The sequence below is a fragment of the Camelus bactrianus genome, chromosome 3 (assembly GCF_048773025.1).
Source record: "Camelus bactrianus isolate YW-2024 breed Bactrian camel chromosome 3, ASM4877302v1, whole genome shotgun sequence".
NCBI classification, from domain to species: Eukaryota; Metazoa; Chordata; class Mammalia; order Artiodactyla; family Camelidae; genus Camelus; species Camelus bactrianus.
The window spans coordinates 63,185,534-63,205,429 of NC_133541.1; the positions used below are offsets into that span (position 1 = coordinate 63,185,534).

Here is a 19,896-nt window from a genome sequence, read left to right on the forward strand (position 1 = left end):
AAAAGGCAGTATGACACAGTGTTTTAGCTGACATAATGTTTACAATAGGATCAAAAAATCTTTGTTAGCAGTCAGTGAAGCGCAGAAGATAATTTTTAAGAACCATGATTTGTTACATAAATAGAGCTCAATTCTGTAAAGCTTTAATTCTAATTTTTAGCTTTGGACCTTTCAACATAGTAATTCTCATAATACATCTGTCTTACGGACAGGTACGTTTGTCTGTTTATTGTAAACGTTTTGGTAACAAATGGCAATGCTTTCATAAAATCACACTGGGATTCAAGGCTAACAGCATATACTTACCTAGATTTTTTGCGGTCAATAAAATTGCTTATAGGAGAGAAATACAGGAAGAAAAAATATGAATATGGAATATATATATAAATATATATACATAACCAAATAACGCTTTGGAAGATTTTTGTCTGTCTAAACCACTTTAGATTCTTTTGTGCAGTATATTTGGATAGGTTGAACCTGTGAGTTACAATATACTAAGCTCATTGGTCTTGCTTGCTTGCTTGCTTTTTTTTTTTTTTTTTTGGATGGATGGAACTGAATTTTATTTAATTGAATTTTAATTGAAAAGGCAGTATCTTGGACTCAAGAGCATTGTATAAATGAGTATAAATATGCAAACTATTTGAGCAGTTAATGGGCAGGCCATTTATCTCTAATAAAGTTTAGATAGTTGTGCTTAAAACTATGAATTTGTGTTTTTGAATTGGGGGAAGTCTTTTTTCCCCCTCTCTTGGTTGACACCTGCTGGCAGTTCTAGTTGTTCAAATAGTTGGGATCTTGTACTAGCTTTGGTAACAGATACTATTTGGGTTTTTTCGCCACCTAGTGGTAAAAGTGGTGAATTTGTTAAGATGTCAGCTCCTTAGCATTAAGGTTAAATGATATACATTAAGCATTCAAATTACATTGGGCAAGGAACGGATTTAAAAGTGCAGTTCACAATGAGGCCTTCATTACTAAAGTTGTTTTAAATTATTAAGGGCTATAGCTTATTTCTGAGGAAATAAGAATCAGCTATTTAAACAAACTAGATTTGCATTTAACCAAAAAGAACTCTTAAGAGAATTATTTGTAGTTTGGAAAATTGTTTTAGCAATTAAATGATATATTCCCTGTCAGTGTATTACATTATTCCTTCTGTTTGAAAGTTTTAGGGTATTATAATTCATTATCATTATTATTTGTTTTTCTACTTCTCTTTATTTTCTTTTTATGGTATCTTCCTAAACACTTTAGTAACTGACAAGTTGCCAAGAAATTCTTATCCCCTATCAGTCTTACCTAAGATCCTACTCTTCTCTTTGGATTTGATCATGTGACAGTTTCTTCAGCACCTAAACTTGAATTTACTTGCTTCATTTTGTTTTCCTCCTATTTATTCAAACTATGAAAACATCAGAAACAAACAACGCTGATACCTCTAAATTCTTGCTTATGTTTTTATTTCTAAAAGGATAAAACCCCACTTGGACTAAGTTTCGAATGTTTTCTCTCATGACTTTTATAACCTCCCCTTTTCAAGACTCCATGTCTAAATATCTACCCTCTGACAGCTTGGAATGCTGTGCGGTAGCCATTATCCTGGGCTCCTGGACTTGCTTCACTGGGCCCTTATTGTATTTTGCATTAAATTTAAGCTATTCATCTTTACCACCAAGGCTCTTTCCTACTGCACCACAGCCTACGTCTCATATGCCATATCCTCCTACTCATCTGCTAACTCTCTCTATACTCCTGTCAAGTACATCCTCTGCCCCCTTTGTTAGCTTGGCTCACTGTTGCCAACGTGCAGTTACAGGCTGCTTTCTGTGCCCAGAACAACATCCCGCTGCTGTGTTGTCTCCGTTCGCTTCTTCCAACCCCTCCACTAGATTCAGTTGGCACAACTGAATAAAATTCAAACTAGACGGTATAACCAGTTCCCCCTCCCCTTTTTATAGCTTCTTCAGAATTTAAATAGGGTTCTCTTTTTATGGTATTTGTTTCTTGGATTTTAAATTCAATGGGTGTTCCATCTTACCATATAAAGGTTTAAACTGAATTTCAAGAACTCTTTCAAAAACTGACAAATGATAATCTCTATCAAGATATATAATATTAAGGCAATACGTCAAAATTACTGCCAAGTCTGGAGTTTTTCGAAAGTTATATCAAAATGCCCAATTTCATTATTTAAAAAAAAGCAAGCCATCTCAACCGAAAGTTTTGGTATGTGTTTGTAAGAAAAATTATATCAGCAATCAGAACCTATTTCTCAAAGAAATGTATGAAATCCATGCTTAATCCCTATTTTAACTGAGACCTGACAGGCTTGAGTGCTGTAGAACTAAGGGATTTTGTTTGTTAAGTCTTAATTCTGTATTTCAAGATTTTGTAACTCTGACTTCTTAACAATTCAAAAATGCAACAAATTTGACTTTGATGTGGAGACTGGAGGTAAAATTTGCTTATTATTAGCAAAATGAATAAGATTTGTTTTTTATATTTGGTAATTACATGGTATGTTTGCTATGTTGTTCCTACTTAATAAGCATTTTAAATGTCTTATGGATTTTGTGATGAAATTCAGTACCAAATATAGTTTCTGTTTTCCATTGTTAAGAAATAATGTGATATGTGTTATGTGGATGCCATTTAATCTCATTTTTGATTTAATATAAAATCATTCATAATTCTGCTATTCACCCAGAGATACCACTGGTTAACATTTTGACACATTTTCATCTAGATGTACAACTGAGAAAGAACAGCATTGCCAGTTAATCTATGACAATGCTTTCTATCAAGGAGAATTTTTAAACTTTTAAAAAAATTGTGTAAGTTTTAGGTGTACAGCATTATATTTCAACATCTGTACACACTACAAAGTGATGACCACTGCAAGTCTAGTCACCATCCCATTCCCTCTTTTTATCCACCCTCCAGCCCCCTTCCTCTCTGGAAACCACTAATATGATCTCTATTATCTTTGAGTTTAGTTTTGTTTTATTTTGTTTGTTCACTTGTTTTGTTATTTTAGATTCCATATATGAATGAAATCATACGGTACTTTCATTTTTCTGTTTGACTTACTTCACTTAGTATAATACCCTCATGGTCTATTCATGTTACTGGTGGCAGGATTTCATTCTTCTTATGGTTGAGTAATATTCCATTTTGTGTATATACCACACCTTTATCCATTCATCCATCTCTGGACACTTAGATTGTATCCATATTTTGGCTGTTGTAAGTAATGCTGCAATGAACATAGGCTGCGTTTATCTTTTAAATTAGTGTTTTCTCATGCTTTGGGTAAATACCCAGAAGTAGAATAGCTCGGTCATATGGTAGCTCTATTCTTGATTTTTTTGAGGAATCTCCCTACTGTTTTCCATAGTGGCTACACCAGTTTGCATTCCCACCATCAGTGTATGAGGGTTCCCTTTTCTCTACATCCTCTCCAACATTTGTTATTTCTTGTCTCTGTGATAATAGTCATCCTAACAGATATGAGCTGATACTGTGGTTGTAGTTCCCTAATTATTAGTGATGTTGAACATCTTTTCATTTGCCTATTGGCCATTTGTATGTCTTCTTTGGATAAATGTCTGTTCAGATCCTCTGCCCATTTTTTAATCAGTTTATTTGTTTTTTTGTTGTTGAGTCCAGCAGAATATTTTGACAACAGATTTGATTAGTGGCTCCAAGGGATAGTCTCTTTAATGAATTTGTAACACATAGGGCCTGCTAGGTTAGATGAGTTGATAAAGTTTATTCATCCAGGCTCGTGGGGCGTTGGGCCTACAAGGAGGATCAGAAATGCTGAATTTCCTTTCTGAACTATTCTATGATTTTTGACCAGGCACAGCTTTATAGAATGAGGGTAAAAAAAAATTCTAATATAATGACTAATATTTTCTAATAGATACTGAGTTTTAGTGGCAAAGTATAATTGAAAGGAACTAGTAATCAGTTTCTTATATCAAATTCATATTTGGCTAACTGGAATTTCATATTCCATATCTTCCTTGGGGAATTTTGCCCTTCCAATCACCTAAGTTTTCTCTTTTGATGAAAAGGATCATTATGAATAATTAAAAAAACAGTTTTAAAAAATTAAAAAAACAACAACTCAGAACTTGTTATTTACTGCCACTACCTTGTAAATACTATTTAATGGAAGTATTTTCCAAGGGTCTGCCATCAAAGGTTAGTTTTACTCACTGTTGGTAATTATTATTCTTATGTTACCATAACTTAAGAAGTGTAAGAGAATTCTTGCTTCTCATTCATCTGTAGTCAGCTCCGTTTTCATGTTACATCGTTTCTGTTGTTGGGGAATTTTACTTGCTACCGCATTGAAGATGTAGCTATGATGAAGGAAGTGTTTATTAGGAAAAGTGGGGAAGAGGAGGGGCAGTTTAAGTTTAAAAGTTTGCTGAGGACTCACTGCATCCAGAATTTTAAGAGTTTCAAATGACGTTTTGTTTCAGGGTCAGAAAACAGGTTAGGTGATATCTAAACCTTAAAATCACACGTGCAGTCTATGACCTAGTAAATTCATATGTAGATAATCAGCCATTAGCTTTAAATTTGTTGTTTTTGTAACATAAACATCTTTTTAGTTCTTGTGTAAACTACTTTCGTACCTTTCAATGGATACATGAGGCAACTGAAATTTTCTGCCTCAACTTGATATAACATTTTTGTAGTCATGTATGAATATCAGATTATTTTGCTACAGAGAATCGATAGAAATAAATTTAATGCTTTAATGCTTTGGACTTTGAAACATATATGAAGGATTTTGTGTGAGTAGAGGTGCAGATACACAAGGCAAAGTATCCAAAGTGAGGAACAGAATTAAATCATGAATAATTTACAAATTAAAATAATGCAGTATGTCTTGGTCTTTAGAAAGTGGGAGTAATGCTGAGATAAAGCCACAACAATTTAGTAAGGTATGAATTGAAAACAGAATTTGGAAGTTAGAGTAGATACCTTTTACCTAATAGTTATAATGTTCAAGTCGTATCTTTTACACTTTTAAAAACAGGGAACACTTTATTTCTACTAGTGGGCTACTTAAACCGGGAGAAGACTTTTAACATTAATTTGTTATTTATTATTATTACTAGTTACCGCTATTATTTGGATCTGTTTTGGTGAAACTTGGTAAAAGCCCTCGAAAGGTGAGTATATGAGAAGAAACTGAGTTGAGCCCTGCCCCTCCCTTAGGTTTCTCTGCAAATGAAGAGGAAGGAGAAACCTTTCAGAAAGAGTCACTTGGTAGATGAGTGGCCAGTGGGAGATTATTGCAGGGAAAGAGGAAAGACGGGATTGTAAAAGAGTCATGATCCTAAAGAAGATACTATAGGAAAGAATAAAAGGCCCAACTATTACTCTTTTTCTAGCACTAGTCTTTGTCATCTTTATAAACCTTGACAATTTTGTGTTCTTACCACTTTTTTTTTTTTTCTTTTTCTGTCTCTGCAATGATAGCTCCAAATGAAATGAAATGTTTGCTACTGGCTTGGAGACAGTGGTAGCCAATAGTTAGAGGGCAAATCTGGTTAAGTGAAATGCATAAAAATCACCAAAATACTGGTAAGAAAGACCCATCAGAGGGTAGTGTGAGGGTGAAGGCCAAGAGATCTGTCTCCTGGTGGATATGGGGACAATACAGGGTGAGAGGAGAGTTGTGGTGGACAGATAGTCTAGAGACAACTCGATCGTCAGAATCATGTTCAAACAGTGGATGTGGCACTGGCATGTCTGATAATGACAGCAATTCAAACAGACTTTTCAGGGAATTGGGAAGCCTGGCTGATGACAGAAGATGAGGCAGAGAGGGTTGGGTCAGTGAGATGGAGCAGTTTTTTCTTTTATAGATGTATAGGTCATGTGTATATTGGCTGAGAAGTACAGAAACCACCAGGTTGTATGCTGAGTGGGATGTGTGTGAGAGAGAAAGAAATCATCATCATAACAAGCAGCAAAATAGCATATCTCATAATAACCGTTGTGCTTTCTACTCTTATTTGTGCTTTCTCCTCTCATCTTACTTGGTCTCTTAATGGCCCTATTAGGTAAATATTGTTACATCCATTATATGAACAAGGAAACAAGCTTGGGATGATGAAATACGTTGCCCATACTTATTCAGCTAGGAACAAATGGTGCTTGGTTTTGAACCTGTGCTCTTAAATTATTAGGCCATACTGCAAGCGAGTTAGTAGGCTTATTTCTCAACATCTCCTCCAAGAAGTCTCCTGTAACCATCCTCTCCTCCTCTAGTTTGGATTATACATTTCTCTTCTTTGTACATAGCACCTTTTAAATAATACTGTTCCTTATCAATCTTTTATATAGTTTGTACATTTGTTGTCTCTTCCATAATGCTGCAAGCCTCTCAAGGGCACTCTCCATGTCTTATCTAGTGCTAAAGTGTTCATCATTTTTCTGTCTCTAGCACTTAGCATAGAGCCTGGTACATAACACACACTCAATAAATACTTATTGATATGTGACAAATTGATAATGGAATGTTATCTTTAAACAGTTTTCCATTCTAAGATTGTAGAATCTTCTGGGACGTTTTTCTAGACAACCACACAAAACTGCATGAGATGAAAGAATCAAAAATAAGATTTAAGTGAAAATATATAATAATCAGAGTTGAAAGAAATTGTGAAATCTGTATATATTTTTGGATATTTTACAGTACTCGTTTTATGCATATATTCATGTTACCTTAGAAACTTGAAAAACTTATAGAGTTAATTATAATAATGGCTATTGTCATTTTGAATTCATTAACTTATATTAAAATAGAAAAAAAGCAACGTAGGAAGGTTCCCTTTTCTTCACACCCTCTCCAGTATTTATCGTTTGTGGACTCTTGAATGGTGGCCATTCTGACTGGTGTGAGGGAAATAACGTGATCAGACTTTTGTGTTTTAGAATAACTCACTGATATATGGAAAATGGATTGGGAGGAAATTTGAGACTATTTTAGGATTGGTAATAGAGGAGCATGAGGGTGGTGGCCAGAATTGTGTGGTATCAGAGAGGCATAGGGATATTTAGAGTGTAGGATCACTAGAACTTGGTGTGTAGTTGGATATGGATTCAGAGGGAGACGTATTAATTGGATGTGTATTGTAATGGAGGGGGAGTGAAGGGCGACCCTGGATTTCTGTCTCAGGCAATTTGATGACTGAATGGTGGAACCGTTCATTAAGATGAGGAACATGGGAAGGAGTGAGGATGATGATGAATTTGTATTTGTTTAGTTTTAATATTTTTTGATTTAAAACATTTTTGAAACAAAACATTTACAGAAAATTTCCAGGCACAGTACAAAAACTTTTTTTCCCTGAAACATTTGGAAGTAATTTGCCAGTACAATGCTCCACCACCCCCGAATACTTTACTGTGCATTTCCTACAAATAAACACATTTGCCTACATAACCATAATGCACCCATGAAAATCAGGTCATTGACATTATACATTACTACCATCTACTCCTCAAAACCCAATCAAGTTTCACCAGTTGTCTTAATACTGTCCTTTAGAGCAAAGGGATACAGTTTAGAATCACCTGTGGCATATAGTTGTCATGCTTCTTTAGTCTCCTTCAGTTGGGAGCAGCAACATGATCATTTCCTGATTTTTAATGACCTTGATATTTTGAAGATTACAGACTAGTTATTTTACGGAATGTACCTCTGGAACTTTTCCAGCCAGAATTCTGGGAGAGAATTAAGTCCCAACATCCTAAGGGGTATGTTTTATGAACAAATTAACTTCTTCCAATACAGCTAAAATAGTATTTATTAGTTACATGCCATTCTTGAGAAAGTTGAGGAAATAGTCACTGTGTTCTGTGGTTCAGATGAAAAGGCTGAATTATTAGATTTTGACAGAAACACCTCGAAAGTGATGATGTTTTCTTTTCATTGAATCCTATTAGATAGCACACAATTTTGACTTGTCTCTACTAATGGTCACTTAATTAAGGATGTCTGTCAGGATTCTCAATTATTAATTTTCTTTTCTCTGTTGGTAATTAGTAAATGTTTTATGGGGAAATTCTTTGAGACTTTGCAAGTTTCATATTCCTCAATAATCTTTCAATTTACTCATTTATTTATTTATAGTACTATTGGGCCTTAATTCATTATTATCATTATTTACCTTGTATGCAAATTGTACTATCTTTAGCTAGTGAAAGCTCCTTCCAAGTGGCTTATCTGTCTCTTGACATGCCTCCGTCACTTTTTACCCACTTTCTTTCTTTCTTTCTTTCTTTCAGTCACAGGTATTAACAAGTTTATCTTGTACTTTCTTATTCCTGATTTCCTAGCCCTGAAATCAGTCATTTTAGACATGAGTCTTTTTAGTAGGGAATAATACGTAGAAGATAAGATCCAGGCACTAGTGTGCTCTTTGCTTTTCCCTTTCCATATATGCAATCCCCTTCTTTGATGCTGAGAAACTTGGCTCCTATTGGCCTTATCAGATTTACTTGTGTAGTCAGTCTCCCTGTGTGTAATCCATCTCTCCCATCCACTGCCATCTCCTCTCCTATACAGATGCACTCTTCTCCTGTGTGAGCTCTGTCATCCACATCAGACTGCCCCCCTTCATGGACGTATCCTTACCCTGCTCAGGCTTGGCCTCTCCATACTGGACTGACTTTTGTGTGATACCGTCTTCACCCTGTACCCGGTGGGCTCTGACTCACACCTTGCTCCCTTTCCTTCTCCCATGCCCCTCCTTCCACAAGCAGGGCAGATATACAACTGTTTTAATTTAGTTGTGAATGAGAAGAGAAAGGGCAGTAGCTAAAAGGTGACTCATTCAGGGAAGAGTTGTCTTTTATAAGATGCCCATCTGGTGGGAGAGGTTTAAGATATAGAAGAGAGATCATTGATAAAGCTACTTCTCTCAGAAGGTAGAAAGGAATGGGGTCTAGAGCATAATCCTTAGGATTAGTTTTAAGTACAAGGAAAGACCATGTTCCCACTTCAACGAGTGAGAGGAAAGTTTCCCTCCTGGAAGAGGAGTGAATTTCCATCCTATGGCTTTTACTTTCTTGGTATGGACATTGTTGAGAAGGAGTGACTTAGTTGGAGATTTGAGGAAAGTGGAAGGAGTTCATTGCAGAGAATGAGAAGTGAAATGAGCAAAAACACAGGAAGACTTCTGATCAGTATGGAAGATCTAACTGAAAGTAGAAACTGAAAATGAGTGAAGACACTAACCTGAAGGGTTGTAGTTTTTCCTCCAGTGCCCCCTGGCCCTAGGAGTGGAGGAGGCAGTTTTTATCAGGGAAGCAGTTAAATGGAAAGGCATGGTATGCCTAAATTGAAGATATTGGCTAGAGAGAGGTTGACATGAAGAAAATGAATATTGAATGTTGAAATGAATCATTCTTTAAACTATTAGGAAAGTAGAGAAAGCGAGGAGGGGGTCTGGAATAGGGATAGTAGATGGGTCATGCCTTTTCCAAGGTCCTTGTGAGATTTGGTCCCTATCAATCAAAACCAACTGTCTAACTTAAGGGTATGTGCATAGGAGTGGGGAGGGAAAGGATTTTTTATAAGTATATTGGATAGCTCACAGAATTAAAAGGCTGAACAATCATGCCCCAGATGTACAGGAAGCTTGCAGCTTTGCTGTTATAGGAGTTAGGAAGTCTCTTAAGATGATCACTATTGGGATGAATCAGCTCTTCCATCATCTATTCCTGTGTTACTTCTCAGGATTCACATACCGAGGGAAAGGTTAAAGTTTGATGGTTTTGCTTGGGTCTTGTGCCCATCTCCTTGGCCCGGAGGTTGAGGTTTCTACCAAGCCTGCATGAAATGGGATAGGGGTAGTTCCTCAAAGAAAAACAAAGGTGCTGTTAAGAGAAGAAAGAGAACAGGCGCTATGCTGGCAGAAACAAAAGATGTTCAGCACCAGCAGATTGCATGTGTGGTGTTGAATTTATGCAGGATAAAGCATGATTTGATATAGAGGGGAAGATGATGAATAAAATACGAATTCTTTTATTTTTCTTAATTACAAAAATAATAAGTCTACATTGCAAAAATCATTAAAACTATTCCCCTTTCCCAAATCTTCAGTGACTGGAACAATGACCAAGATATGACAGGAAAGGAAGAAGTGGGTAGAAGGTGATAGATTGATTTGAAAATCATGGCCTGAACATTATGGTTCAGATCTGTCATGGACACTGTGGATATGAAAGTGCATACTGAAAATTTGGTCCCTTACTCATAAAGTACAAAGCAGTACATTAAAAACTTAAAGGTCTTAACAAATCCTAGGTTGGTTTTACTAAAAATATCTCCTTTTGGAAAAGACATGGGTAGTATGTGTCTTCAATTTATATAATAAAATAAAATCTGTATGATTTTTTATTCTTTTGAATCTTCCATAATCCCTACATTTAAGAAATGACTTGTTTTTTTGTTATGTTGTTCTTTTCATTGTCCATTTTTAGGACAATGTGTAATAAACTTCCCCACCCCCAAGCAACCTCTCCCAGCCTGCTTTAAAAAGTCAACATTTCAGTGTAAACAGTTTTATTGAATAGACTCTACTTTGTGGGTATTAACACAGTAATGTTTTCATTTTTCTCAAATCGCAATTCCCAGTGGTGCTATGTAGAATCTCCCAAGACAATTTCTTGGGCACATTCCACAACTTTCTCATCACTTTAAGCTATTAAAAAAACAAAGCAAAACCAGACTAATTTCACTCCAGTATAAAAATCTAATCTCAAATCTGATTCAGATATAATCCTCTCAATTCCCTCTACTAGCATATAGCTCCTTTGTTGGGGAGAAGTATTGTGAGACGGCAGGGGTTGCTTACTGGGGATGAGGAGTGCCCCTCCCCACAAGACAGTACATGATTCTGTTGCTGCTGGTGGTCTCTGAGGATGTGGTCTACTCATAACTTTGTGCAGTTTTTAGATTTGTATAGTTTCACCCTGGTCCACCACATCACTGAGAACACCCCCAGAGGGAGTTCCCATGTCTTCCTATAGTCTTGCCTTTGGTCCACATCCCAACAATTTCTCCCCTCTTCTCTGTATTTCTTCATATCAAGTCAACCATAGAAGTCCTCCTCTGCACCCTCTGATAGATAAGGAAACCTGAAATGGGTTGGAGGTTTTCTCACCACCTTCTTAAGTTTGTATAACATGATGTCTTTTGCCCCACTTTCCTGGGCCCAGCCAACAAATCCTCTTCCTTAAAAAATTGCAGAAAAGAAACAGGCACAATTCTTGGTGTTCAGATACAGTCCCGAAGTCCGAAAGACACATGTCAAATTCTTCCCCAGATTCCCTCACAGATTCTCTGCACTTTGAAGGCAGGCATCGCATCATGTTGTTTTCTAGGTCCCTGACTCTGCAAGTATTCAGCTAGGTAGTAGGCTGTCAATCCTTCCTCCTTGCCAGCACTCGCATTCTGTATTCCATTGGAACTCTGTTCACTTGGCTTCTGGAGAGTTGAGGGGAAGTATTTTTCTGCCCACCTAGGACTGAGACGTTGGCTGGGAGGAGCAGTGGTGGTTCCCCTGCCTCTGAGTAGGTCCTTCAGGAGGCTTTTGGCCCCAGTGGTTGGAGAGGCCTTTAAAAGCATGGAATCTTCGTGCCTTTTTGACATCGTTTTTCAGTCAGAATAACTAATTCCAAGACAAGAAAAATCCCATTCGCTGTTCTATTTTTATAAAACTGAACTGAATGATATCCTTCATTCTTATTTGATACTGCAGTTTACAATGAAAAGAAAAAAAGCACAAACTCTAGGCCACAGGATATGGCAAATCAGATCTTTTCAGTGTCTTAAGATTTTTAGTTAGGCATGCTTAAAGCAGAATTGGTTTTCCACAGTCATCAGAAATACTATTAATGAATAATACTATAGTTGTTTTGTCTGACTTCCTATTGGAAGATGGCAGGAATAAGATGGGTCAGCGAGAGAGAGTTCAGCCTGTTGTTAAATCGTCAGTCAGTCAAGAATATAGCTCAGTAACAAAATTTGACTTTTTATTAGGAAGACTTTGAATGTAATAAGCAGAATTAGTGTCGATTTAGAAAAAAATAAACAGATCTCCATTTAAGAACTTTGAAAGACAATTTTTATTTAAGTAGATGTTAAAATTTACTTGTTAATCTTACACCTCATAGTCCTCTTAAGAGAGGTTTGAATAAGGAAGTATTTTAGGTTCTGGCTTAAATAGGAAGATGGTTTTAAGCATCCCCAATGGCTAACAAATAGAATGATTATCATTCCCAGAGCAATACTGTCTTCAAACTTTCTCGGCTGAATTCTTTCTGAGTGACATTTCTGATCTCTATATCCTTCTTGTTAAGAACTCAATAATGGATTAGGTTAATTAGAGATAGATAATCTTACCTTATATTAATCATCCTTCTGTCAGAATAAATTAACCTTTTTAGCTCCTATTTTCTGGAATTCCCAGCCTCTGCAGACACTCTTCTCGAGGCATTAGATAGCCTCGTAGAATTTTAAACTCATTTGAATTTAGAAATACCCATTACTGATAGAGTTATTAAACTTGATATTCAGAGGTTTACTCTGAGGTCATGGAAGATAAGGCTAATTCAGGCTGAGAGGGTCCTTATTCCTTCCTAGCTGTGTGAGCTGGGAAAATTCATTGATGGTCTCTGAGTCTTCATTTTCTGACATATGAAATTGTGATAATTATAGCCACCCCCAACTTGTAGAAATCAAATGGGGTAACTATGACATTGGGTTCTGAAATGCCCTGCTGAAATGTTGAGATTATTTTGAAATAAGATTATGTCAGAAACTTTACTTTTTCTAATGTTGGTGTTATCTGCTCCCTGATACCATAGAGTCTTTTTCCCTGGCGCCCCTATGTCCTTGGCAGGGAGGAAAATAATGGTAGAATGTTGTGAGAGGGTATTCTGACCACATGTGGCTCCCACAATTCTTTGGTATATGTGTGGCCCAGGGAGCAAATGTGTCAGTCAGTCCATCAGAGACTTCATCGGTCCAGGCATGTTGGAGATTGGTGACATCTTGAGGCAAACAAACTAAACATTAGCATGCATTAGTCTATTAATAATATACATATAAGTTTATCTGTTTTTCAAAGGCAAAATAATACAGCAAATTTCATCAGTGGTAATTTGGAAAGTATCCAAACATTTGGCTTTAATTGGAAAGCAGGAAAATACATCAGAACTAGATTCCATTTGGGCCGGGTTTGTTTATCCTTCTCATCTTGTGTTTGAGCCAAAAATCCTAAGTTTTGACTAGTTCTTAAATGTTTCTCCAAATTTGGGCAGAGCCTTTGGCCTATTTAGAGATAGATGCAGCTTAGTTCACTGTTAGATAAGAGGGATGGTGGCCCTTGTGTATTAGGACCCACCAAAATGAAGAGCAGGGGAAAGTCATGGGGTGGAAAATGCTGTGTGTGTGGCCAGAGGGGCACACTCATGGGCAAACGAGTACTTCCTGAGGTGGAGGAAATCCCATTCTTTGGCATTTCTCTTGGAAAAAGGATGTATATATTTACTTTGATGCATAGTATTTGAAAAATACTTTGATGAACTAGTTGGGAGTAGTTATCAGAACCCACCTCCCTCACCTGCAGGGGAGAATTCCCTTCCATGTAAGGCCCTTTGTTTCGGTCACTTTCCTCAAGAGTTGGTAAGTAGGTTTGGAGGTTGAGTTTAGGAGAGGGCTGAGTTTTGGGGTATTTATGAAGTGACTGGAATGTGAGATTATGGGGAATACGGGGAGGAGTAAGGCACCAGCTTGCCAGACACTTTAAAGAGGAAATAAATGGAAGCAGTTATTTGGTTAAGGAAAGACTTTGAAAAACAAAAATTTTTAATGAGGAATTTTTTAAAATAAAACTTTGAATAGATGATAGAAATACATGTTTTGACAGAAGTATGGGAACATGGACCATAACATTTCCTTAATATCCTGGTCCCTCAGTGCTCACCCCTCCCTCCACGTAACCCCTGTTATTGTTTTCTTATGTAAGCTTTAAAATTTCTTTATACACATAAAAGCAAATATGAATATTGATTTTTATTTTTATCCTCTGCTTTTTTTATACCGAATTTAGCTTATTACATACATTGTTCTATACCTTAATTTTTTTCAGATTATACTATATATTTTGGACATCTTTCCTATCACCGCATAGAGAGCTTTCTAATTCTTTTCATTATCACACTGTATTCCATTTTATCAATGTGCCATAATTAATATAACCTATTTATGGACATTGGGTTATTTCCAATTATTTGCATTTATAATATTGAGTAAACTTATATAGAGCTTGTTTTGCATTAGCACATGCATACCCATAGAATAAATTCCCAGTAGTGGTATTGTTGGACAAGATATATGCAGCTGGAATTCCGATAGACATTGCTACATTTCCCTCCTAAGGGACTGTACCAATTTATAGCTCCCAACAGAAATAAATGAAAGTTCCTGTTTTCCCAAAGCTTTGCCAACAGAATGTATTGTCAAACTTCTACAATTCCACAAACCTGAAAGGTGAATAATGGCATCTTGGTGTCTTATTTTTTTTTTTTTAAAGTTAAGTTTTTCAAAAACATCAAACTATCTCAAACTTACGGAAAAGTTGCAAGCACAAAAAACTGTTCCCCTGAACTATTTAAGAGTAAGTTGCTGACATGACATCCCTGCACTATGGAAAACTTAGGATGGATATCTTAAAACAAGTATGTTCTCTTTGTAACCAAAATAAAACTATCAATTTCCGGGCATTAGCTTTGATACATTACTACCATCTAATCCTCAGATTCCATTCATGTTTTGCTCATTATCCATATGTACTATGTCCTTGATAGCAAAAATATCCAATCCAGAATCATGTGTTGCGCTTAGCTGCCTGACCTCTTTAACCTCTTTCAGTCAGAAATGTTTCCTTCTGCTTTCTTTAACTTTCATAATCTTGATATTAAAGATTATAGGCCAGATATTTTATAAAATTCCTCTTAATTTGGGTTTGCCTGACATATCCTTTTGACTCAATACAGATTATACGTCTTTGGCAGGAATATCACAGAAGTGATACTGTATTCTCCTGGTAACCTATCAGGTGGTGAATAATTTTGAATTATTGTATTAATGATGATGTTCGTTCTGGTCATCTAATCAAAGTCATGGGTGCCAGTTTTCGTCACTGTAAATTTAGTCTTTTCCTTTTGTAATTAATAAGTGTTTACTTTGAAATTATGTAAATATCTCTTTTGGTATTAAAATTCAATTTAGTAATTTGTTTCTTTTAGCTACATCACTATGGACTCATTGGTTTCTCTTATATTCAGTGGTTCATAACCTGTTACTATCATTTTTATTTTGTTGGTCAAATTGTCCTAGATTTGGTCAGTGGGAGCTCCTTCAAGCTTGCTCCTCTCTCTCTTTTTTTTTTTTTTTAACTTATTTCCATCATTTTGTGAGCATTTCCTTGTTTTTCTGATTCAAAGAGATGTTCCAAGGTCATCTTGTATTTTTCCTGCACCAGACCTGTAATTATTCATTTCTTCAAGGAAACTTTTAGTGGAGAATGGTATGTAGAAGCCAAGATCTAGTGCTAGGTATGCTCCTTGCTGTTGGGTATCTCTGTTCCTAGGCCCTCTTAATAAACAGATACGGATCTAAGTCTATATTTGTCTTGTATTTCTATATTAAAAACTGTAAGTTGATACCATATCTTCAGTTCTTCTCTGACACCACATGATTCGTTTTAGTTTTCTCCCTATCCGTATTTTTAACTCCCTTCTCTGACAGTGAGAAACCTAGCTCACATTATCCTTACATACTCACTATTTGATCATTCCCTTCTATGTAACACATCACCCATCTCCCACATAAAGACTTTCCATGCTCCTTTAGGCTTTGTGCCAGGTGCCTCCCCTTCTGTCCTCCCTCCCCCCATTTCCCAAAGAAGTTTTCTTCATTCCTCTTATGCTCCTCAAGCTTCTTGGTGCAGTTTTAATTTGCATCCTTTTTGTTATGAGTGAGGTTGAGCAATTTTTAATGAAGAGTGCCAGTGTAAATCCTGTCTTCATTTCCCATACAAAATGTTCAGTAAAATCAACATTGCCCAATAGTATTTTTTGTATGACTGAATTATTTAGTACTTCTTGAATCAGAGCTGAGTTATGTTCAGCTCCATAGAAAGAGTACAATTATTTAAATCATTTGGTTCATTTAACAAATATTTGTTGAATTCACTGCATGTTCCAGCCACTGTTCTGGGCATTGAGGATCCAATGTGAAAAAGAGAGACAAATTACCTTCTCTCATAGAATTTATGTTTTTAGTGGTAGAGTCAAATAATGAGCAAGTTAACTTATAAGCAGAGAATATAATTTCGAGTAGTGAAAAAGCTACAAAGAGAATAAAGCATAGTGACAACATTTACAGTTGCAGGTGCCAGGGCAGCAGGGATGCCTCAGTGGACACCTGGGTGATAGAACGGGAAGAAATATTTTGTGCATACATCGTAAAGGTCAGCGTCTGCCGTGTCATGTTTACCTGGAAGGAACAAGACAATTTTTGGGTTTCAGAGCCTGGGTCAGAGATCCAAACCCGACAGGAGGGCAGCTACTCAGTAGTCTGTGGACCTCTTGCTCATTTACCCTGCGGTTACTTGCCAGACCCAGGCCTGTGCAACACTGCCTTCTTAGCTCCAAGTCTAACAAAACCATCAGAAACAACAACTTTATAAATAACCAATAGAGCTTTGCCTTAAAAATTTTTTAACCTATTTCTAATCTTTATGATGTTATCCTCCAAGTTAGGAGATACTAGTTCCATCTTACAGATGAGGAAATGGAGGCTCTCAAAGATTAATACTTGCTAAGTATCATATAGCTAGTAAGACACTGAGTAGTGACTAATTTCAAAGCCCGCCTCTTTCAACTATTGACCAGGGTCAGACTCTGTCCTGTTATTTTAGGGAAGTGCCTTCCAGAGGCAACTCCACTGTAAGGTAAACTAGGTCCTTAAATGAGCCCGGATTCTCTAGCCTGTGGGCCTCTTGCTAAAACTTAGTTATTCTCCTGTCATGTAGACATGTTTTCATTTCAATTACAGTAAACTATAAATAAATTTTTATTCACCTTTTTAGGCTGAGACATTATCCTCTAGTGTCCAGAATCCAGGGTATATTAGATGGTTAGTTATATACTTGGGATAAACTAAAAGTATACATCCTTGTAAGATGTAAAAATGTGTAATATGATTTCACAGCAAGTGCAGCTACACCTGATACTCTTGTCAGTGTGCATCTCTGAACTGTGTATCAACAGTGAGATCATGGATGAATTCATCTCATCAACTCAGCAAAATCCTGATCACATACTAGTTGCTTAAACAGATTTATTTGTATTAGATATGAGCACTCAGTAACTAAACTGTAGTTGGGGTTAAGACTACACTTAAAAGCATCAGATAATTGAAAAGACAAATTGTTCATGATTGAGGACCAAATAAAATAAAGCAATAAATAATAATAATATAATCATAAAAATCAAGCTTAAAAGGAAAAAAAAAAAAAAAGACCAGGAGAGGTAATAAGAGGTAGTAAGAGCAAAATATTTGAACCACTTTGTGTATAATGAGACATGTTACTGTGGAAGAATGCAGTTTGCCTCATCTGTAATTTAGCCTAAACCTGGGATAGCATAATCTTATTGGTCACTGGTAGTCACTTGAGAATGCCTGCCTGGAATGCTGTATTGAGAAAGACTGAATCCTAATCAGGTCTCAGCAGCATAGACAGCAGGGATCAACTAGTGATGTCTACCTTGGCAAGGGGCTAAGGAATGGTGGCTTTCCTACACTGGCCCTGAAGCCCCTGCCAAGCCCTCTTCTGCAGCTAGCTCTGCTGCTCTTCCCTCTAGGATGCTACAAAAACAGGCACCTAACCTAGAAATGCTGACCTTGCAAATCTGCTTTAATTTATAGTCAAATAGCTTAGTCTAGCACCCACCACCTTATGAGAAGAGCTTCTCAGTATATTTAACATGCTAAAATGAAAGAGCTAGAAAAATGTCTGGTGTTGGGGAAAAAGAAATCAAGACTGTGTGAAGGGATGGCCTGAGAAATGGAAGTATTGGTAGGGTCTTCAACAGCTGTGCCTCCTGCACACCAGTCAGTGTGCCCCTTACAGGCCAGACAGGAGAGAACATGTGGAAATGGAAAGGACTTCTGCTTAGGGAAACTAAATCATGCCAGAAATAGCAGCAGTTGGTGAAATATCTTTTTCAACACAGAAGCATAATAATGATTAAATTAAATACATTTCTGAAGTATAAAACTGAAAATTAGGATAGAATACTGTAATATTTCAAATCTTTTCTGAATTCTGGTTCTCATGTCTGTGAAGCCTTGGACCCCAGGAGATAATTACCTTTGTGGGTGATCAGGGACATGTGAAACCCATTTAATGATTATGTAGAAGTGGAAGATTACACAGCTATTCAAAAATAAGGAATGATCTCCAAGATATGTTGCTGTTGGAAAAAAGCAAGGCACAGGACAAAATTACTGTATGTTTACATTTTTTAAAAGGATATTTAATTGTGTGTATACTTGTATCATATATACATTTTCTGGGAATGATAAGAAATTTAATGCTTGGACAAGTAGGAGGATGAGTGATTCATAAGCCTCATTTTCAGTGTGTACCTTTTGTACTGTTTGAAACTTTAAATCATTCTTGTGTACTTTTTAACTATAAATAACAAGTTCAAAATTAAGAATAGATAGAGGTAAATATCCACTCAGGGTAGACATTTTCCCAATATATCATTTAACCTATTGAAATAGAAAATTTTCATTAGTAAATTATGAAAGTGAGGTATTGCTAATAGAATGATCCTTAGCAATTCCAATATGTATGACTGAATACTGAAATCTGTATAAAGTTATCTGTAGTCAATCATGATCTATAACAATTGATGGCATATTATAGTGAAGTATTTGTTGGATCTCATTTTAAGCCTAGTCTTTAATTCAGTGATTTGGATTAGAAGTGTATTCTCATTAACTGAAACTAAGTCATGATAGTAATTCATTTGTCATTTAAAGCATGTGACATATTTCAGCCAATAATAAGCATAGACTTTTTAAGTGGCATACAAGCAGCCAACAGTTGGCTTTAAAATGAATAATAACATATAACTTTTCTTGTTTATTAAAATCATATATCTTTGTTTTAGAATATTTGAAATCGTAGAAATAACAAACATGCCCCACCCATAAAATTTCTATCTTCTACACTGACTTCTGTGAGTGTATTTTCTTCCAGCCTTTTTTCCCCCTTAGTTTTTAAAAATTGCATAAAAAGATGCTGGGAAGATAGTACCTGGAAAAATTTTCCTTTCACTCCCAATTCCATTTTTTGTGCTTCTCCTGGATTGAATTGAGAAAGCTGAGTGTAGGTAGGCAGTAGGGCCAGTGGCTGAGTGGGCAGAGGAAAGTGAGAAAGCAGTGGATTCAGGGAGACTTCAGACCCTGAGGGACAGGGTCAGAACAAACTTAGCATGAGTAGACCCAGTCTCCTTAGCTTCTAAATGATCAAGAAGGAGTAGGGGGTCAAAAGTCAAAAACGGAAAGGTCAGACAGAATATTAAGTGAAATCGAGCTTTTGGAAGGAGAAAAAGGAAATCCTGAATTCAAAAATAAAAGCACCCAAGGAAATAAAAATGCAATACAAAAGAGGCTTTCTGGAGCCAAAACCAAAACATAATGAAAAACAAAACAACCAAACCAACCAAATAAAATTTCGTAGAGGATCTTGGTGAGAAGGTGCTCTT

At 36.3% G+C, this 19,896-nt stretch overlaps 1 long non-coding RNA gene across 1 annotated transcript in view; it reads left to right on the top strand.

The window, feature by feature from the left end:
• LOC123615188 (uncharacterized) overlaps nucleotides 1–19,896 on the top strand; it is a 464,042-nt gene that overhangs the window by 4,050 nt on the left and 440,096 nt on the right. The gene's annotated exons all lie outside the window — the stretch shown is intronic.